Genomic DNA, 21,381 nt, shown 5'->3' with positions numbered 1-21,381 from the left:
GTTCAGTGTGGATTGTAACTATCGTACAGTAGCGTAACTTGTTAGATACGCTAATGTGTCAAAGCGAAACCAACTATAATGGAAAATAAATCAGCTCCCGTTGTGGACATCAGGTGCAAATATGGAGCTGTAGATTGTGTGTATAACGGTATAACATCCACGCTGTCATAAGACAAGCCATAACGTGAGCGACCAATATGATTATCGAAAAGAGAGACTGTGCACTGTTAGTGAAAGTGTTTTATGTGAATGCTAGCAGTTAACAGTGCTGTACTGTATGGCCTGATGTCATTAAATGATTTAGAGATGAAGATAATGAATTTCTAAATCACTGGTGGTGTGGTACCTGCAAGCGGAATGAGTCCTATCTCGTTGGAATTTATTGACGAGGTTGCTGTTGCTGCAACTGACCATGCAGCTTGTTCCTCTGGAAGTGCTTGTGCTCGTGCAGTATCACGAGAATTGTCCATCCCATGGTCAACGCTACAGAGAGTTTTGACGCTGCAGCCCTATAACGTAGAGAATGTGCAGTAGCTGAAACATCACGATCCACAGAAACGTTCTGAATTTGCTCTTCGGTTTCTGGCATGGATCGAAGTTGATTCCGTGTGGCCGGCAATGTTCTATGGAGTAGCGAGGCACATTTTACTATACAGAGCGCAGTTATCAGAGGAAAAGCGGAATCTGGGGTGCTGTTAAGCAGCGTGTTGTGCACGAAGAGCCACTCTACTTATCGTATGTGACTGTGTGGAGTGGATTTAGAAGCACCTTCATTCTCGGTCCGTTCTTCTTTGAAAAGAATACACCAAGGAAGCCTATCAGACGTGCCGTGACATCTGTACTTTATCGAGTCCTCCTTGTACAGCATACGATTTCTGTTACGGAAGACCATAAAAGTGTGGAAACCACTATTTTCATGCAAGATGGGGCCACACCTCATTTCACTCACGCTGTGAAAGTTCTACATAATGCAATGCGGCAGCCCCTACATAGGCCGCTTGCGCTGGGAAGTCAGTTCCGGCGAGATCGTAAACCAGCACTCTCACCAGAAGATGGCGGCCAGTTGGACCGCGGAAATATTGTGTCATGAAAACGTTATGATCCGGCTGCATACCCGAGAAGACTATTATCAATTATTAAGCCTGGAAAGCCTTCGTAGTCACATCAGATGCCTCTACGGGGAGGAGATGGTGGAACTTGTGAAGAAGTTTGATAAACTTCGTAAGAAGAAGGGCAAGTTGCTGAGTGCCCTCGCCTTTTTGCTGAGATGCCGTGATGGAAGAGTAATACCTAAGTTTGCTAGATTTGTGCATTTTATTGATACGAAAACGGCCAACAACATCAACAGGCGTGCCAGTTTCGCCTTAGTCAAGGAGTGCATTCGCTTCACTCGAAGACAACTGGATCTCATATCCAAGGACTTACGTTTCTTGCACTTGGAGTTATCGTCGCTGCTGTCGGATGCATCCTGGGAATGGGTGGATAGTTCTTCTTCGGCACTATCAGATTGGACGCATAGGAGCGCCGTCAGGAAACAGTGTTCGAAGTTTCAACGGCTTTGTTCTCAACCCATGATGTCTGATGACGACACCCGTCGACGGACTGTGATTAACCTCAAGAGAAAAGAACTGGACGACGCCACGCTGTCAGTGTGGAGAAAGGCCTGAATTTTGCCCCTACACCGAAGAATGTGGCTATCACCGAATTCATCTGTGCAGTCGAACAAGCAGTGTCCAGCTTTTCGGAGGACTAAGCTGAAGAGATTAGGCAAGAGGTCTCACATACATCGCGGCGGGCGCCGCATCCACGTAGTAATATCTCCTCTCCCGAAAGGGCAGCCGTCCGGTCCGTTAGAAAAGACGAGGATCTGATAGTCCTACCAGCGGACAAAGGCAACGCAACGGTTCTTCTGTCACTTGGTGACTATCTGGGAAAGATGGATCTCTCACTTAAGACTCAGTATACAGAACATTGCAGGACGACGCAACTGAACGGATAAAACGGAAGACGCTTTCACTGCTGAAGAATTCTTTACCTGACGACGTTCTCAAAAAACTTCGTCCTGGTGCTGCCGTGCCACCGAGACTATACGGTCTACCCAAGATTCATAAGAAAGGAATCCCGCTTCGTCCGATCGTGAGTAACTTGGGTGCTCCTACCTACAATCTAACAAAGTATTTAGCATCTGTTCTTGGCCCTCACGTCGGTAAATGCGAACATCACATTCCCAATTCAATGGTGTTTATTTAGAGATTGAAGTCCTTGTCTCTTAGTCACTGCGATTCGCTTGGGATCTTTTATGTCGTGCCGCTTTTTACCCGGATTCCTCTGGAAGAATCCTTGCAATTAATTGGTGAGAAACTGGATGAGGAAACAACCAGGCTTTGTCGTCACGTGCTGACGTCGACGTACTTTTTATTCAATGACAATTTTTTTGAACATGTTGACGGAGTGGCTAAGGGAACCCATTGTCCCCAATAGTCGCCAACCTTTTTATGGAAGATTTGGAGGACTTTTTTTTTTGTCGCCAGTCTACTGACTGGTTTGATGCGGCCCGCCACGAATTCCTTTCCCGTGCTAACCTCTTCATCTCAGAGTAGCACTTGCAACCTACGTCCTCAATTATTTGCTTGACGTATTCCAATCTCTGTCTTCCTCTACAGCTTTTGCCCTCTACAGCTCCCTCTAATACCATGGAAGTCATTCCCTAATGTCTTAGCAGATGTCCTATCATCCTGTCCCTTCTCCTTATCAGTGTTTTCCACATATTCCTTTCCTCTCCGATTCTGCGTAGAGGACATGGCGCTGAAAACGGCGTCCTTAAAACCATCCTGTTTCTGGAGGTACGTTGACGATACGTTTACGGTGTGGCCTCATGGGAGAGAAGCTCTTGACCGCCTCCTAGATCATTTTAATTCCCTGCATCCTAGCATCAAGTTTACCATGGTGGTGGAAAGTGATGGAAAGCTTCCGTTTCTGGATGTTCTGGTGTACAGAAAGGATGATGGGACACTGGGACACAGTGTTTATCGAAAGCCTACGCACACGGACAGTTACCTGCATGCTTCTAGCTGTCATCCATCGTTCCAGCGTACAGGGGTCCTGCGGACGTTGGCGAGAAGAGCTTATGCCATTTCAGATGGAGAAAGCTTGACACAAGAATTGGACCACCTTAAGGTTGTGTTCAATTAGAATGGCTATACAGATAAACAGATTCGTCATGCTTTCGAGTTTGGACCATGGCCTGAACCACCAGAAGATACCTGCAAATCGGTGGCTTTTCTGCCTTTTGCTGGGAGCATTTCCTCGAAGATTGAAAGAATTCTGAAAAGATATCATATCAAAAGTAATTTTCGTCCGCCAGCCAAGATTAGAGCGCTTCTTGGCTCTGTTAAGGATGATTTGGGTTTGAGGAAGCCCGGTGTGTACAAGATTCCTTGCCACTGTGGAAAGGCTTATATTGGTCAGACAATCCGGACCATTCAGGACCGATGTGTTGAGCACCAGCGGCACACACGGCTGCTTCAACCTGAGAAGTCTGCAGTGGCGGATCACTGTCTCACCGAGGGACACAGGATGTTATATGACGAGACACAAATGGTTGCCCCTGCATCTCGCTATTGTGACTGTGTTTTAAAAGAATCCATAGAGATTCGTTTATCTGACAATCTTATTAATAAAGACAAGGGTTATCATTTAAGTAAGACTTGAGACCCGGTGTTATCTGACATAAAAATAAAAATTTATAAAAATTTTTAAATTTTTGACAGCGATATCTCGATTCCGCCTCCGTCCACCACTGGCGGCGCGGTATATTTACTGCGCTAGAGGGCAGTTACGGCACCTTCTCGCGTAGGATTTGTGGGTTTTCTGTGGCCTATATAGGGGCTGCCGCTTGCGCTTGGAAGTCAGTTCCGGCGACATCGTGCACCAGCACTCTCACATGAAGATGGCGGCCAGTTGGACCGCGGAAATTTTGTGTCACGAAGACGGTATGATCCAGCTGCGTACCCGAGAAGAATATTATCATCTATTTTAATGTTACGATAACTTTCTGTGTATCCACAAGATATGCAGCCTGTAATTGAAAAAGTGTCATTATGATCTCCCCATTGGCTACAGATTCCGGAGTTTTTCTCCATTCAGATCTCCGGGAGGGGTTTGCTGATGCGGAGGCGACCATGAGAAAAACACTGCGTAACCAAGGAAACGATAACGTTCTACGAATCGGGGCGTGGAATAACAGAAGTCTGTATGTGATAGGGAAGTCAAAAAATCTAAAAGGGAAATGGAAAGAAGAACCGGATTTCCTGGTCACCTGACTATAGGGTAATATCAACAGCAGCAGAAAATGGTAAAATACGAGTGGGATTCGTTACGAATAGGAAGGTTCCGCAGAGGGTATGTTACTGTGAACAGTTCAGTGATAAGTTTGATCTTATCAGAATCGACAACAAATCAACATCGACAACGACAGTGCAGGTATACGTGCCGATATCGTAAGTCCAAGATGAAGAGATAGAAAAAGTGTACGATGATACTGAAAGGGTAATACAGTACGCAAATGGGATGAAAATATAATAGTCATGCGGGACTGGCATGCAGTTGTAGTGGAAAGGGCAGAAGAAAAGGTTACAGGAGAATGTGGGCTTGAGACAAGGAATCAGAGAGGAGAAAAACTAATTGCGTTCTATTACAAATTTTAGCTAACAACAGAGCAGACTGCGAGAGCAGACAAGTGCAAGAGTTATAGGACACTCGGATAAGCAGCTCATGCATCCAAGTTGCTTACAACACAATAATATACAGAAAAATGGAAAAGTAAATTGAGAGTGTGTTAGGTGACGATCAGTTTGGCTTTAGGAAAGGTAAAGCCATTGGAGATGCCATTCTAACGTTGCGGTTGGTAATGGAAGCAAGACTAAAGAAAAATAAAGACACGTTCATAGAATTTTTCGACTCGGAAAAAGCGTTCAGCAATGACAAATGGTGCAAAATGTTCGAAATTCTGAGAAAAATAGGGCTAACCTATAGGGAGAGATGGGTGATATGCTTTATGTACAAGAGTCAACAATGAGTAATAAGAGTGGATGACCAAGAACGAAGTGATCAAATCAAATGGAAAAGATTGTAAGGCAGGTATGTAGCCTTTCGCCCCTACTGTTTATTGTGTACATCGAAGAATCAACAAGGACTAATAAGCGTGGACGACCAAGCACAAAGTGCTCGGTTTAAAAAGAGTGTATGGCATGTGAAAATGGGTCTAAGCACTATGGGACTTAACAGCTGAGTTTATCAGTCCCCTAGTCTTAGAACTACGTAAACCTAACTAACCTAAGGACATCACACACAATCATGCCCGAGGCAAGATTCGAACCTCCGACCATCGCAGCAGCGCGGTTCCGGACTGAAGAACCGCAAGGCCACAGCGGCCGGCCTGTATGGCAGGGATTTAGCCATTCGCCCCTACTGTTCAGTCTGTACATCCAAGAACAATGAGGGAACTAAAAGAAAGGTTCAGGAATGGAATCAAAATTGAAGATGAAAGGATATCAATGATTCGATTCGCTGATGACATTGGTATACTTAGCGAAAGCGAAGAAGAATTACAGGGTTTGCTGTATGGAATGAACAATCTAATGAGTACAGATTATGGACTAAGAGTAAATCGAAAAATGTTGAAAGTAATGAGAAGTAGCAGAAATGAGAACTGTGAGAAACTTACCATCAGGATCGATAATTGCAAAATAGATGAAGTTGAGGAATTCTGATCTCTATGCAGCAAAATCACCAATTACTTCCGGAGCAAGGTGGACATCAAAAGCAGACTAGCACTGACAAGAAGGGCATTCCTGGCCAAGAGAAGTCTACTAGTATTAAACATAGGTCTTTATTTTAGAAAGAAATTTCTGAGAATGTACGTTTGGAGCACAGCATTGTGTGGGTATGAAACATGTACTGTTGAAAACCAGAACAGAAGAGAATTGCAGCATTTGACACGTGGTGCTGCAGACGAACATTGAAAATTATGTGGACTAATAAGGTAAGAAATGAAGCGGTTCTGCGCAGAATCGCAGTGGAAAGTAATATAAGGAAAACGCTGACAAGGAGAAGAGACAGGATCACAAGACATCTGTTAAGACATCTGGGAATAACTAAAGAGAGCTGTAGAGGGCAAAAAGAGTAAAGGAAGACAGAGATTGGAATACACCCTGCAAGTAATTCAGGACGTAGGTTGCAAGTGTAACGCTAAGATAAAGAGGTTAGCACAGGAGAGTAATTCGTGGCGGGCCGCATCAGATCAGTCAGGAGACTGATAACCGAAAAAAAAAAAAATTCTCTTGAGAAACTCCAAAAGAAACACAACGCCTCACGCTGGAGAAAAAATGGTTCAAATGACTCTGAGCACTATGGGACTTATCATCTACGGTTATCAGTCCCCTAGAACTTAGAACTACTTAAACCTAACTAACCTAAGGACATCACACAACACCCAGTCATCACCAGGCAGAGAAAATCCCTGACCTCGCTGGGAATCGAACCCGGGAGCCCGGGCGTGGGAAGCGAGAACTCTACCGCACGACCACGAGCTGCGGACCTCACACTGGAGACTTCAACACAACAAGCCTACTGACTAAACGCCACTTCAGGGGAACAGATCCCCAAAAAGTGAAACTGTTGGAGTGACATGTGAAGAAACCCAGACTATCGATTCAAAATACTGTTTGCTACTACAACTTAGGTTGGTATACAGTTAAACGTAAATGCTACATAACCACATACAAATTCACAATCATTTCAACATTTTCTGTATTCAATTTATAAATCAGGTTTCGTTGCACGTGAGATTCGTTTTGTGTTGACATAAATAGTACTACGAATCTAAAGTTTTGTTTTCGAAACGCGCTGCACACGAAGATGCTTGTTATAATGAATCCACAAGCAAGTGCAGGCATTCATGTTTCGGCAGCAAGCCAATCCTCCGTTGGAAGTCTCCCCAGAACTTTTTTCTATGAAAGAATTCCCCACGCGAAATTCCGAGTCCTGTGAGTTAACCAGCAGTGCTAGTGATTTTTTTTTTAATAATATCGTCAAGGTAACTAAAATTTGCTCCAAGCAAAACGTCCTACACTAGTAATTTATACTGGACAGCCACGGAACGATGACAGCCAAACGTACTCGAGAAACTAACCGAAAATATAAGTGGATGAAAAGGAAGGCTATTTTCTGTTCCCTTAGTAATAAGTTTACGTGATAATTGAAATAACATTCATTATTTTATCATTTCAACTCTCTTCCTGAAATATCCTACAGCTAATGCGATAACATAATCGCAGTGTTTCACACAGCACTACAGATCTTTATAGTGGTTGCAAAACTGTGCTATATGTACTTATGGTGAGATGAAAAGAGACCTTTTCTGTACGTGAAGTATACAAAATATGTTGATTCATCCAGACTCAAGTATTTTTAGAAGACTTGGGTTGTGAATGACTGTCCTCATTGTTCAAATGGTTCAAATGGCTCTGAGCACTATGGGACTCAACTGCTGTGTCCATCAGTCCCCTAGAACTTAGAACTACTTAAACCTAACTAACCTAAGGACATCACACACATCCATGCCCAAGGCAGGATTCGAACCTGCGACCGTAGCAGTCGCACGGTTCCGGACTGCGCGCCTAGAAACGCGAGACCACCGCGGCCGGTTGTCCTCATTGTTGCTATCATGTGAGTTGGAAGAGTGTCTAAGAAACGATATTTGCATAAGAGATGAATGGTCAACTGATCCCGGTTTGACAATCATAAAGCTGCATTTCCCAAAGATTTCCTAATCTCCATGAAGAAAATTACGAAATGGGTCTTTTCAAAAGAATTCGCGCTATTTTCTTCACTGTCTACGGCAAGGCCAATTTCTTAGCCTGTCTCTAAGGACCTAATTGTTAAATCATAATAGTCCTTCTGCTTTGGAGCTATTACTTTAGAGATCGTTTGTACATCAAGCATACTTTTCGACTGCTTCAAATCCACTGTTAAAACGATAACTTGAAAATTACTTATGTTTAGGTATACTCTTTTGTAAAGAAGCCTGAAAAAAGAATTGTCAAGCATAAAGGGTAGCATTTTCTAAAGGAGTATCTACAAATTGTACTTCGTTCTCTTTTTACAAATGCCCACCCCGAAAAATTCCCGTAGGATCACAATGCTAGCTCTGAAAGCCAACCCTTATATTCACTAAGACACAAGAAATGTGATGCATGTGGGCTGTGTTACATTGTTAGTTACAGCATCGTAGGCTGGTATGTTTACTTTATTCTTCTTAAATAGACCTTTATGCTTACTGGTTCTTATAAAACTTATTTCTATTACCACCTGACGAAAGTGGCACCCGTTTTACATTTTCATGCTTTGATAACGCAGAATACGGTCCAATAATGTTCTAGAAAGTGATTGTATCTCATTATATACCGCCCAGCCTATTCGTTCTATTTTGAGCATGCGTTGGCTTCTCGCCAGGAGATAACGAGCAACACCATTGCCACACGTTCAAGAGAAACGAAAAGAAGCTCTGGGTATGTGCGAAGATGCTTTTACCTTTTTCTATTAAGCACAAAACAACACTTGAAAGTGACGTTATGTCTCTATAAATCAACAGTCTTACCTGTAATATTGTATGGCGGCTCATTTTTGGGCTTTAATAATTAATGTCAGTAACATCTTATGCTGGTCGTAGAGAACACGCGCATCCGTTAGGTTATACGCCCACTATGTTTACTAGGAGCGCTGATACACTATTTATGATCAAAAATATCCCGAAACCTCTGTCTAATGGGGAACCGATCACTAGATGTCACAAAAGTGGATCCAACAAGGAGATCTGCGCTGCCAGCAGAAAAAACCGTAACGGCAGAATGGCTCAGAGGATCAATGGCTTTCAACGTGGACTAGTATATCTGAGGGCGAATCCGTTTGGGGCAACATATCACTGGCTTTGTTGTGACTGTGAAATGGAAACGCGAAGGAACAACCACTAGAAGACCAGACAGACCTCTGACAAGCAGGGAACGGCAAACAGCAAGCACTGTGGAGAATGGATGTAAAAAATTATATACAGCCAGTGGACGGAATCATTCGAGTGTTCCAAAGTTCCAGTAGCAGTCTAGGTAGTACATGGACTGTGCGTACTGAGTAAAAAAAAAAAGAAATGACTGAGCAACTCCTCATATGCCACACATTTCTGTAAATGCTAATTCATGATATGGTGTAAAGAGCAACCCATTGGACAGTGAACGACAGGAAACCAATGATTTGGAGTGAAAGATCACGATAAACCGCTTGTAATTCCGATGGGGCTGATCTGGTTTGAAGAATACCTGGAGAACGTCTCCTGCCATCATTTGTAGTGCCAACAGTGAAGTATGAAGGAAGTGCTGTTAGGGCAGGGCGGTGTTTTTCACGGTTTCCATGTGATCCCCTTACTGCATTTAAGAAAATGCGAGATTCAGAAGAGCGTTGACACTTTTTACAATATTCTGTACAGTGTGAAGTAGAGTAACAAGTCAGAAACGCAGAAACGATGATTACATCAGGACGATAAGACACTGCGTTGTAAAACAGCATCTGTGAGGCAGTGGTATGTGGACAATAAAATTCCTGGAATTGGCTGGCCTCTCAAGAGTCTTACAGGAACCCAATAAAACATCTTTGGATGTGGCAGAACGTTGACTTCGCTCAAGACTCCAGCGTCCATCACTACTGTCTCTGGTGCCTGCTCTTGAGGAAGAATGGTCAGCCGTTTCTGGAGATCTGAAGCCGTTATAAAGGCGAAGGATGGATACACCACATATTAAAGTGTCCACTAAGAGGTGCTTGTGTACTTTTTACCAAATAGTGAACACCTGCAGCCTTATGTCAGCAATCTACGGGAACAATTCAAGAAAACATAGCACCAGATCCATGCTAAAGTGGACAATATACAACGTTTTAGGAGACAAGTACAACATACAACGTTTTAGGAGACGATTCATCGAAGTAAGTCCAACACTCCGTCAAAGATAATATCTTTTTTAAGTACCTAGATTACTGAAAAACTAAAACTGTCTTATCTTCAAAGCCTCATAGCACTTGTAAGCTCCCCTGCTAAACACAACAACGTGAAAACTAGACTTTTCGTGGCCAATGGGGAACTCTCCAAGGCGAACAGATACTTACCTTAGTCCAGAGATTACTGACCTTTGAGAATGACGTGCTACGTTCTTTTTACTAGAGACTCACACAGATGGTCCGATATTTCTTAAGCTCGTTTTTTTTTTTTTTTTTTTTTTTTTTTTTTTTTTTTTTTTTTTTCATTGGGCGCCAGTGAGAAACTGCGTCGAACGCTTTCTAGAGGTGAAAGAACACGACACGATCCTAATCACTAACACGCACTGTTTCCGGTGACGTGAAGGAACACATTGAACTTGATTTCCCGCTCGTTGACTTTAGAGCCCTTTTTATTTCTAAAAATGAGATCTTCAGCCTCCAGAAATGGCATAACATTGGAGCATAAAGATGTTCCAAAATTCTACAACAGACCAACAACATAGCAACAAAGGTCTACTATTTAATGGGCCTGTTTGACAAACCTTCTTGAAAGCGGAGTTGACCTGCGCTTTTATTACTCTTAACGCTTCACCCTTACATTAGTCTGCTCTGCTAGAAGAGTAGCAATTTATTTCGCATACTCTATGTAAAGTCAATCGTATTGGTATCCTATCAGGTCCAGCATCCTGTCCTCTGCTAATCGATTTGACTTACTTCTCCATCTCGTAGTCACTTATTTTGATATCTCATCCTGATAATCGCGCGAAGATTCTATGGAGTAACCATAGTATGGTCTTCATCTGAGAAACCATTTTGGAAAATATCGTTTAGTATTTGGACTTCTTTCTGACGTCCTACGTTTCGATGTCATTATTGTTACCGCAGTGCTTGGACATATGGCTCCGGCCTGTTTACTGATTTTTAAGCAGTAGTTGGTTAGAGGGGAATCTGATTTGCTTTTTAGTTTGAATGTTTGTAACACTGTAGCGGTGCCACTCTAAGCACCTTTCAGACCGAGTGTTCTGAGCTGTTGAATAGTGTTTGTCTTTACAGCAGGTACGTTTGCGACTGTAGACCAATTTTTGTTTTAGATCTGGTCACACAGAACTCACCATGCCGCGTAAAATGTCACTCTAACGAAGCGTTTTCTGCTGTCCTAGACTGCAATGGCATTACCTTGTCGTAATGAAAAGAAAGTGAGTGACTAGAGACTTGATAAATGGGACCAGTCAATCCTTGGTCAAGCAGAGTGTCAGTTCTACTGCAGTGATGACTCGGATCTTGATCCGATTGTAGAAGTCACTGTGACAGTCACTCAGAGTTACGTGAGGAAGACAAAAATAAAGCCGGCCGCTGTGGCCGAGCGGCTCTACGCGCTTCAGTCCGGAACCGCGCTGCTGCCTACAGTCGCAGGCTCGAATCCTGCCTCGGACATGGATGTGTGTGACGTCCTTAGGTTAGTTAGGTTTAAGTAGTTCTAACTCTGGGGGACTGATGACCTTAGATGTTAAGTCCCATAGTGCTTGAAGCCGTTTTTGAACAAAATGAAAATGAGGGATACAACGAGAAATTAGTGGCTGCAACTAGATCCAAAAGCAGGGGAAGAGTAGTCTGCTCTATTAGTTGTAGCACACTGTTATGCAAGGACTGTGTATAATGTGAGGACTGTATATAAAACACTATGTAGGTCTGATTACGTCTTGATTCAAGTAATCTACAATTTACATTATTTCATTGGTAAGGTTTCTATTCTAATCCACCAATAACGTCTGAATGCCAGTAAATCTGTGACTGTAAAATACACCAATTCCTTGCACACTGAATTTGTGTTTCTGTGAAATATCAATTTAATAAAAATGAAGTTAGAAAATAATTTAAGTTCGCATTAGTTGGGTGTGATCATCTGGAAATACTAACATCTATTTAGATTAAATTCGTTATAACAGTTTGTTATAGTTTTATTCCGCCAATACTGAAATGTAAAGCTGGGCACGTGATGACCCAACCAAAACAATAATACAAAAACAACTTAGAGATACCAATTACAGGCTGAACATGGTGTCGCAGGAGGACTTATCAACATTCAGGGACATTACAAGAACTATCTCTCGAGGCACAATAGTAAACATTGTTGTAAAATGGGTATCTTAAGACCTATGAGCACTTTTTCATATTCGATATTGTGATAGAAACCTCTTCTACTGCAAGCTCATTGCTTTCCATATTTTGAGAGGTGGTAGAATGGACCTACACAAGAAAAAAAGTCTGGTAAAGATAGGCTTTAAAGTGCAGACCTGAAAGTGGAAAGCAAGAGCTTGCAGTAGAAGAAATTTTTTCGTCGTATCGAAGATGAAATGCTCATAGCTCTTAAGGTATGCTTGTTAGATTCCTTGTTTACTGTACATTTTTTACTTCGAATGATCATTCCTGTCATATCCCTAACGACTGACCATTCTTTGTTGGACATCATGAGAAAAATAATTTTAAAATTCTACGCATTCAGTTTTAGACCTAGGTTCTGCGATCATTTGAAGACTAAAGTAAGGTATTCAGTCAGGTGTACGGAGGCCCTACTGACTTCTTCAGGTCTTCCCTATACACAATGGTGGAAGTCATCTGCACAGATGGGCTATTTTGCCGTAGGACATTACAGAAGAGGTTCCTGTGAAATTCAAGGAGAAAATTGTAGATCCATGATTAGTACCAGCGATGCAATAAGGGCAACAGCCTACTTTATTTTCATCAAGAAACTTTCAAACATTTTAGGCCACAATCTAAAGTGCATTTTTTGTGAGAAACATGTCAAAACTCAAGTAATTAAACTCTAAACTGAAGGTCACGAATGTCATTGTTGCGGTGTCGCGGATCTACGCGATCATTAAATTAATTAAAGCAATATGTGTGCTGTAGAGTCAACGGAAACCGGATTTATATCTGACAGATAAATGTGCCTAAATGATCAGTTTTGTTAATGCGGCCGGATATCTATTTTTATTTATTTTTTGGTCCTATACGATTCAAATTTTAGTCGTGTTTTACAGAAATGAGTGAATACGCTTGCATGTATGTTTTTCTCGTTCACCTCACTTTACTAGAATCCGAAAGTATAACTTTTCGACAATTATAAATCAACTTCGCACAGATTCGAAATAGGCACAGAATCACCCCTTATCTCATCACTTGCACCTATCATTTGCGTCTACAGTGAACAAACACAGGAATAGAAAATGTAGCATCGTCCTTTGCTTTATGATGACTTACATTTTCGATTATCATTTTCAGAATAAATGGTGTGGATACCTGGTGCGGCGATGTCGCTTTTCAGCCTTAGCGCGGTTCCATAACAACAGTTGTCTCTGTTGCCACGGCGGCACTTCGGAAGCGCACACGCCGTGGATTTTGCCGCCTACACGCACAATACTCCTGCCGTTATTGTGCAGCCACAAGAATTCCGCCTCGCACTGGCTCGCTGTTTCTGCAGCAGCCGAAACTATTTGCTAATAAATTGAGCGAGAGCCGGCGGACTCGCTTTGGCCCTGTAGAAGGGCGTTGTCGGATCCATAGACCATAGCATTCCGTATGGAGCCAAAGAATCTCAAGCGAGCATGGCAGCAACAGATGAAATTACAGTTACACACGGCTTTAGAATGCCGCTATCAGTTGAACTCTATTTCTGATACAGAAAATGTTATCATTTCTTTCGATTGGTTCTTGTTTTCGCTTCGTGCTACAACTAACAGTACGCAGCCATTATGTCTACAAAATTAATAACAAAATGCTGTGTATTAAAACTATATCACACTGACTTGAATCGAACAACAAAGTTAAAAATTAAGTGACCAAATTGTGGCTTTTGGAAATTATCTCCGATGTTTAATAGAAATAAGAAACTAAAAGTGTAGTACATCAATAAACACCATGAAATCACTGGGTCACTGCTTATAAGGACCTTAAAACGTTGTTCCGCTGAAAAGGCATGACGTGAGAAAACTAAGAAAGAAGAACTGATAAAAGGATGTAGGCTTGTCTATTGTACAAAATATAGTTGTTGGTGCCTGCAGAACAGTACAGGGAAGAACACAGTGAGATGAGCTGCACATAGTCTGACATTCCGCAATAGAAATGCACTCAGTGAAAACAAACGTTAAATATGAGTCAACTCTGTCGATGTTGTATGTGTGTTTGCAGACCGCCTGCCTCAGGATCTGTAGGAAAGTAAAAAAAAAAAAAAAAAAAAAAAAAAAAAAAAAAAAAAAAAAAAAAAAAAAAAAAACATGCTTCAGGAAGAGAAAAGCTTAGTGATATTAGTATCAAATGAATCTCTGTCCCTGGTACTTATTCTAATACATGACTGACCGAGTCTATGGATATCATTTGACAACAGAGTGACGACAAATATACGTAAAAGCCAAAGAAACTTGTACGCGTGCCTAATATCGTGTGTGGACACGCGCCAGCACGCCGGAGTGCCGCAAGACGACGTGGCATAGACTAGATTAATGTCTGAAGAAGTTCTGGAGGGAAATGACTCCATGAATCATGCAGGGCTGTCCAAAAATTAGTAACAGTACGAGGTGGTAGGGAATTCTTCTGAACAGCACGTTGCAAGGCATCCCAGATATGCTCAATAACGTTCATGTCTAGGCAGTTTGGTAGGCATTGGAAGTGTTTAAAGTCAGAAGAGTGTTGCTGGAGCCACTTTGTGGCAGTTCTGGACTTGTGCGGTGTCGCATTGTCCCGCTGGAATTCCCAAAATCCGTCGGAATGCACAATGGACGTGAAATGATGCAGGTGATCAGACAGGATGCTTAAGTACCTGTCACCTATTAGAGTCTTATCTAAACGATTCAGGGATCCCATATCACTCCAACTGCACACCTCCCATACCTTTACAGAGCGTCCACCAGCTTGATCAGTCCGCTTCTGACATGCAGGGCCCGTAGATTAATAAGGTTGTCTTCGTACCCGTACACGTCCACCCGCTCGATACGTTTCGAAACGAGACTCGTCCGACATGTCTGCAGTGATCAACAGTCCGATGTCAGTGCTGATGGGCCCAGGCCAGGCGTAAAGCTTTGTGTCGTGCAGTCGTCAAGGGTAGACGAGTAGACCTTCAGCTCCGAAGTCCCATATCGATGACTTTTCGTTGAATGGTTCGCACGCTGACACTTGTTGATGGCACAGCATTAAAATCTGCACCAATCTGCGGAAGGATTGCCACGTTGAACGATTCTCTTCAGTCCTCGTCTGTCCCGTTCTTGCGGGATCTTTTAGCGGCTGCAGCAATGTCGGAGATCTGAAGTTCTATCGGATTCCTCATATTCACGGTACACTCTAGGAATGTAGCACCGGAAAATCCCCACTTCATCGCTACCACGGTGGTGTTGCGTACAATGCTCGTGCTCCGACTATAACTCAACGTTCATATTCAAATCTTGATCACGTGCCATTGTAGCAGCAGTAACCGATTTAACAAGCGCGCTAGACACTTGTTTTCTTACATAGGCGTTGCTGACCGCAGCGCCTTATTCTGCCTGTTTACACGTCTCTGTATTTGAATACGCGTGCCTGTACCAGTTTCTTTGACGCTTCAGTGTATTTTTTTTTTTTTTAATCATAGAAAATATTGTTGGGAAGGCTAACCAAAGACTGCGCTTTATTGGCAGGACACTTAGAAAATGTAACTGAGCTACTAAGGACACTGCCCACACTACGCTTGTCCTTCTTCTTTTAGAATACTACTGCGCGGTATGGGATTCTTACCAGATACGACTGACGGAGTACATGAAAATAAGTGCAAAGAAAGGCAGAACGTTTTGTAAAAATTGCTCTGAGCACTATAGGACTTAACATCTGTGGTCATCAGTCCCATAGAACTTAGAACTATTAAAACCTAACTAACCTAAGGACATAACACAACACGCAGGCATCACGAGGCGGAGAAAATCCCTGACCCCGCCGGGAATCGACCCGGGAACCTGGGCTTGGGAAGGGAGAACGCTACCGCACGACCACGAGATGCGGGCTAAGAACGTTTTGTATTATAGCGAAATATGGGAGAGAGTGTCACTGAAATGATACAGGATTTGGGCTGCACATTATTGAAAGAAAGGCGTTTTTCGTTGCGACGGAATCTTATCAAGAAATTACAATCACCAACTTTCTCCTATGAATCCGAAAATATTTTCTTGACATCGATGTACATAGGGAGGAACTATTACCAAGAAAAATAAGGGAAATAAGAGCTCGTACAGAAAGACGTGTTTATTCTTTCCTCGCGCTATACGAGATTGGAATCATAGAGAATTGTGAAGATGGTTCGATGAACCTTCTGCCAAGCACTTAAATGTGATATGCAGAGTATCCATGTAGATGTACTTGTAGACTAACTGGTAAAAGCAGCTACCTTGTTAAAGTCATTTCCTTCTGTTGGGCGATGTTTCACTCTCCAAAAGGACTTTTCGGCTTATGAGACATACGAAGCAGTAGTTTCCAGCTCCCTAGTTAAAGCCGTGTCCCCTGGTATAGTGAAAGCACGCTCCACAATTCTCGTCCTTTTTCTTGTTTTGTATTTACACGGAACGTATGTATTGAAGCTCATAATTAATTTCAAATAAAAAGCCATGATACACACTGGCTTTTCTGTAGCATTTCCCATTGTATTTTGTGGAGTGTCTCCAGGGCGCTTTAACGTCCGAAAGAAACCGCCATAGATCGTGAAGTTTATTTTTGAATATTTTACGTTTCTTTAATTATTTTGGCGGCGATTATAATTCATGGTATCTTACATGTCTTCTTCGAGAGGGGATTCATTCATTAGTATTCCCTACAATATGCTTAATAGAGCAGGTGTTATGGCAGTTAGGTATTATGCGGCAGTGCCAACTTCAATCTCTCCTAGTCGTCTTTGTGACTCATTCCAGCCACTTATCGCTGAACGTGCTGTTAAAGAGCAAATTCCGTGAATTGTAGTACATTTATTTGCGAGGGATGGCGAAACGCATCTGGCTGTAACCAGCATTCTTTTTCGCTCAGTACACTTAATTGATATGTGTAATTGATCGATAAATTCCGATTTGCGTGCAAAAAGCTGTTTTTTCTGTGGGAGTGAGTGATGATTGTAGAGGTTTTGCTTTACTTTCCTTTAGTACAAAAATGAGTGTTGAATTCATTTTTCTGGTAGGTAGGAGAGAGCGATAGCATGGCCCATGAAGTTTCTACCAGCTTCACTTTGCTCTCACAGTCAGTGAGTGAGGAAATAACAGGACGCGCGTGATAAGGGGCAAACACCGGCCGTCAAAGCCTTTGTGAGCGGCCGTCCTCCTTCGCATTCACTGTAACAGAGGGCGGCCTACGTCTCTGACGTGATTATGAATGCTTGGTGAAGAAAGTACTAGGGTGCTGAGTTCAGTGAACTCACCCAGCCCTCGCCAGTGACGAATATGAATACGGAGTTTCCTCCAAAGGAGCAGACCTCCCACACAGGGCGATAACATCGCGCTGTTGTGAAGCATCCACAGAAAGCCTCTACGAGCGAGTTGTGTCATGCCGATGCGCTACCGCAGCTTAGAGTGTAAACATTAAGAATGCAAAGTTATAGAACGTTTTTCGTGAGGACTTTTGATAGGTCAGAGCTTGAAATCTTGGGGACCGGTGATTTCCTGTTGGTGTCACTCGCAAGTTTTTGGAATATGATGCTGCAACAGGTTGGTGTTCACAATGTGACGAAAAGTGACGTCGATCCTTCCAGAAGAAAATTATGAAGAGTTTATGATTGGAGAAACAAAATACATCATCTTACGTTGGCCGAAGGTACAGGACAGGTAATTATCAAGAACTCTTTTTCACGGTATGGCGCTGATAGAGGGCACTTCCCTGCCGGAAAATGTAAAGAACACTTTCTTCACAGTGAGGCGCACAGAGACGTGGAGAGAGAACACTCTTTCCCACGAGGGGAGAAGATGGACTGTGCCATACCAGCAGCGTCTGTCTCCACGTCGCCCATAGTTAATGTAAGTTCCACAGTAAAACGGCTAACAAAATTGGAGATACACAAATTGTTTCAGCTTAATTAGTCACTCTATAGTGAGCTCTTGGGCATAATTTCACTTTTTGGTGCTCAATAACTTTCCAGTGCAATCATCACCATCAACATAATTTAGCGATCAATAGCCAGTTAACTTGATTTATATTCATGCGGTCTGTTCTGAGACAACTGGTCTCTCCTTCGGAAGATCATAATTATCACACGTTCATATGTGTATATGAACTTACACTATGTGACGAAAAGTATCCGGACACCTGGCTGAAAATCACTCGAGACGCCCTCCATCGGTAATGCTGGAATTCAATGTGGTGTTGCCCACCCTTTGACTTGGTGACAGCTTCCTCTCTCGCAGACATACGGTCAGTCAGGTGCTGGTGGGTTTTTTGGGTAATGGCAGCTCATTCTTCACGGAGAGCTGCACTGAGGAGAGGTATCGATGTCGGTCGGTGAGGCCTGCTACGCGCGGAGTGACCGTGCAGTTTGAGGCACCGTGTCACGGATTGTGCGGCCCCTCCCGCCGGAGGTTCGAGTCATCCCTTGGGCATGGGTGTGTTGTTTAAGTGGTGTGTAAGTCTAGGGACCGATGACCTCAGCAGTTTGGTCCCTTAGGAATTGACACGCATTTGAACATTTTTGGGCCTGGTTCGAAGTCATGGTTCCAAAACGTCATAGAGGTGTTCTGTAGGATTCAGGTCATGACTCTGTGCAGGCCAGTCTATTACAGGAATGTTGTCGTGTAACCACTCCGTCATTTGCCTTGCATTATGAACAGGTGCTCGATCGTGTTGAAATATGCAGTCGCCATCCCCGAATTGCTCTTCAACAGTGGGAAGCAAGAAGGTGCTTAAAAGATAAATTTTATCCTGTGTGTACTATTGCCACGCAAAACAGCAAGCGGGGCTTGCACAAAAACACGACCACACCATAATATGACCACCTCCGAATTTTACTGTTGGCACTACACACGCTGGCAGATGACGTTCACCGGACATTCACTGTACCCACACCCTACCATCGGATCGCCACATTGTGTACCGTGACTCGTCACTCCACACAACGTTTTTCCACTGTTCAATCCTCTAATGTTTAGGCTCCTTACAGCAATCTAGGCGTCGTTTAGCATTTACCGGCATGATGCGTGGCTTATGAGCAGCCGCTGGATCATGAAATTCAAGTCTTCTCACTTCCCGCATAACTGTCATAGTAGTTGCAGTGAATCCTGATGCAGTTTGTAATTCCTGTGTTATGGTCTGGATAGATGTCTGCCTCTTACACATTACGACCACCTTGCACATTACAACCCTCTTCATCAGTCGGCGGTCACTGTCTGTCAATAGACAAGGCCGGCCTGTACGCTTTTGTGCTGTAATTGTCCCTTCGTGTTTCCAGTTCACTACCACATCGGAAACAGTGGACCTAGGGATGTTTAGGAGTATGAAATCTCTCGAACACACGTATGACACAAGTGACACCCTATCATCTGACCACGTTCGAAGTCCGTGAGTTTCTCGGAGCACTCCATTCTGTTCTCTCACGATGTCTAGTGACTACTGAGGTCGCTGATATGGAGTATCTGGAAGTAACTGGCAGTGCGATGCACCTAATATGAAAAACGATGTTTTTGGGCGTGTCCGGATACTTTTGATAAACATAGTGTATTCTCCGGTGATGAGTGTACAATCCTCTTTTTGTTATAAGCATTTATCGATGCTGCAACCCATAAATATAAACTAATTCTAACCCTTCTTTCATTACCGTAGCCGATAGACCCCATAACCATGTCGTATTTTTTTTTCCAGTTATCAATCTTCTCACCAGTTGCATGATGCAGCCTACCACGAATTCTTCTCTTCTGTCAATCTTTTCATCTCAGTGTAGCACTTGTGCCTATTTCTTCATTTATTTGCTGCATGTTTTCCTACCTGTGTTTTCCTCTACATTTTTTGCCCTCTACAGCTGTCTCTAGCACCTTGGATGTTATTCCCTGATGTCCTAAAAGATGTCCTATCGTCAAGTCCCTTCTACTTGTCAGTGCTTTTGATATACACATATCAAAAAAGTTTTGCATCACCCCGGTTCCCAAAAGTCCTGAAGGTACACGATCACTATGGATATTATATCACACAGAACCATGCATGAGCAGCGGCTATTAGACAGTGAGGGTCCAACAGCCAATCAGTACCAGTCAGTCAATCAGGAAGGAAGCACACGGTTCTTGTTGTCTGTAGTTCAACCGTGCATAGACGGCCAATAGCGTGATTCAATCGCGTCCGCGTAGTTACTTTGTGCCAGGAAGGGCTCTTAGCAAGGGAAGCGTCCATGCGTCTCGGAGTGAACCAAAGCGATGTTGTTAGAACGTGGGGGAGATACAAAGAAACAGGAACTGTCGATGACATGCCTCGTTCAGGCCGCCCAAGGGCTACTACTGCAGTTGATGACCGTTACGTACGGATTATGGCTTGGAGGAACACTGACAAAAACATCACCATGTTGAATAATGCTTTTCGTGCTGCCACAGACGGTCGTGCTATTACTGAAACTGTGCCCAGTACGCAGCATTATGCCCAACTTCAGTCCCGACTCCACGGCATGGTCCATCTTTGAAACCACGGCACCATGCAGCGCAGTGGAGATGGGCCCAACAACATGTCGAACGGACCGCGGCATCACGTTCACTTCACCGATGAATGTCCCATATGCCGTCAACCAGACAATCGTTGGAGACATATTTGGAGGCAACCCGGTCAGGCTGAACGCCTTAGACGCAATGTCCAGCAAGTGCTTCAAGGTGGAGGTTCCCTGCTGTTTTGGGGTTGCATTGTGTGGTCAACGTACACCGCTGGTGGTCATGGACGGCGCCGTAACGGCTGTACGATACGTGAATGCCATCCTCCGACCAGTAGTTTAACCATGTTGTTGTTGTTGTCGGCTTCAGTCCTGAGACTGATTTGATGCAGCTCTCCATGCTACTCTGTCCTGTGCAAGCTTCTTCATCTCCCAGTACCTACTGCAACCTACATCCTTCTGAATCTACTTAGTGTATTCATCTCTTGGTCTCCCTCTACGATTTTTACCCTCCACATTGCCCCCAATTCTAAATTGGTGATCCCTTGATGCCTCAGAACATGTCCTACCAAGCGATCACTTCTTCTAGTGTGCCATAAACTCCTCTTCTCCCAAATCGTATTCATTACCCCCTCATTAGTTATGTGATCTACCCATCTAATCTTCAGCATTTTTCTGTAGCACCACTA

Source organism: Schistocerca gregaria, chromosome 5 (assembly GCF_023897955.1).
Source record: "Schistocerca gregaria isolate iqSchGreg1 chromosome 5, iqSchGreg1.2, whole genome shotgun sequence".
NCBI lineage: Eukaryota > Metazoa > Arthropoda > Insecta > Orthoptera > Acrididae > Schistocerca > Schistocerca gregaria.
The sequence above is the reverse complement of the archived record's forward strand: the minus strand, read 5'-3'. Positions refer to the sequence as shown.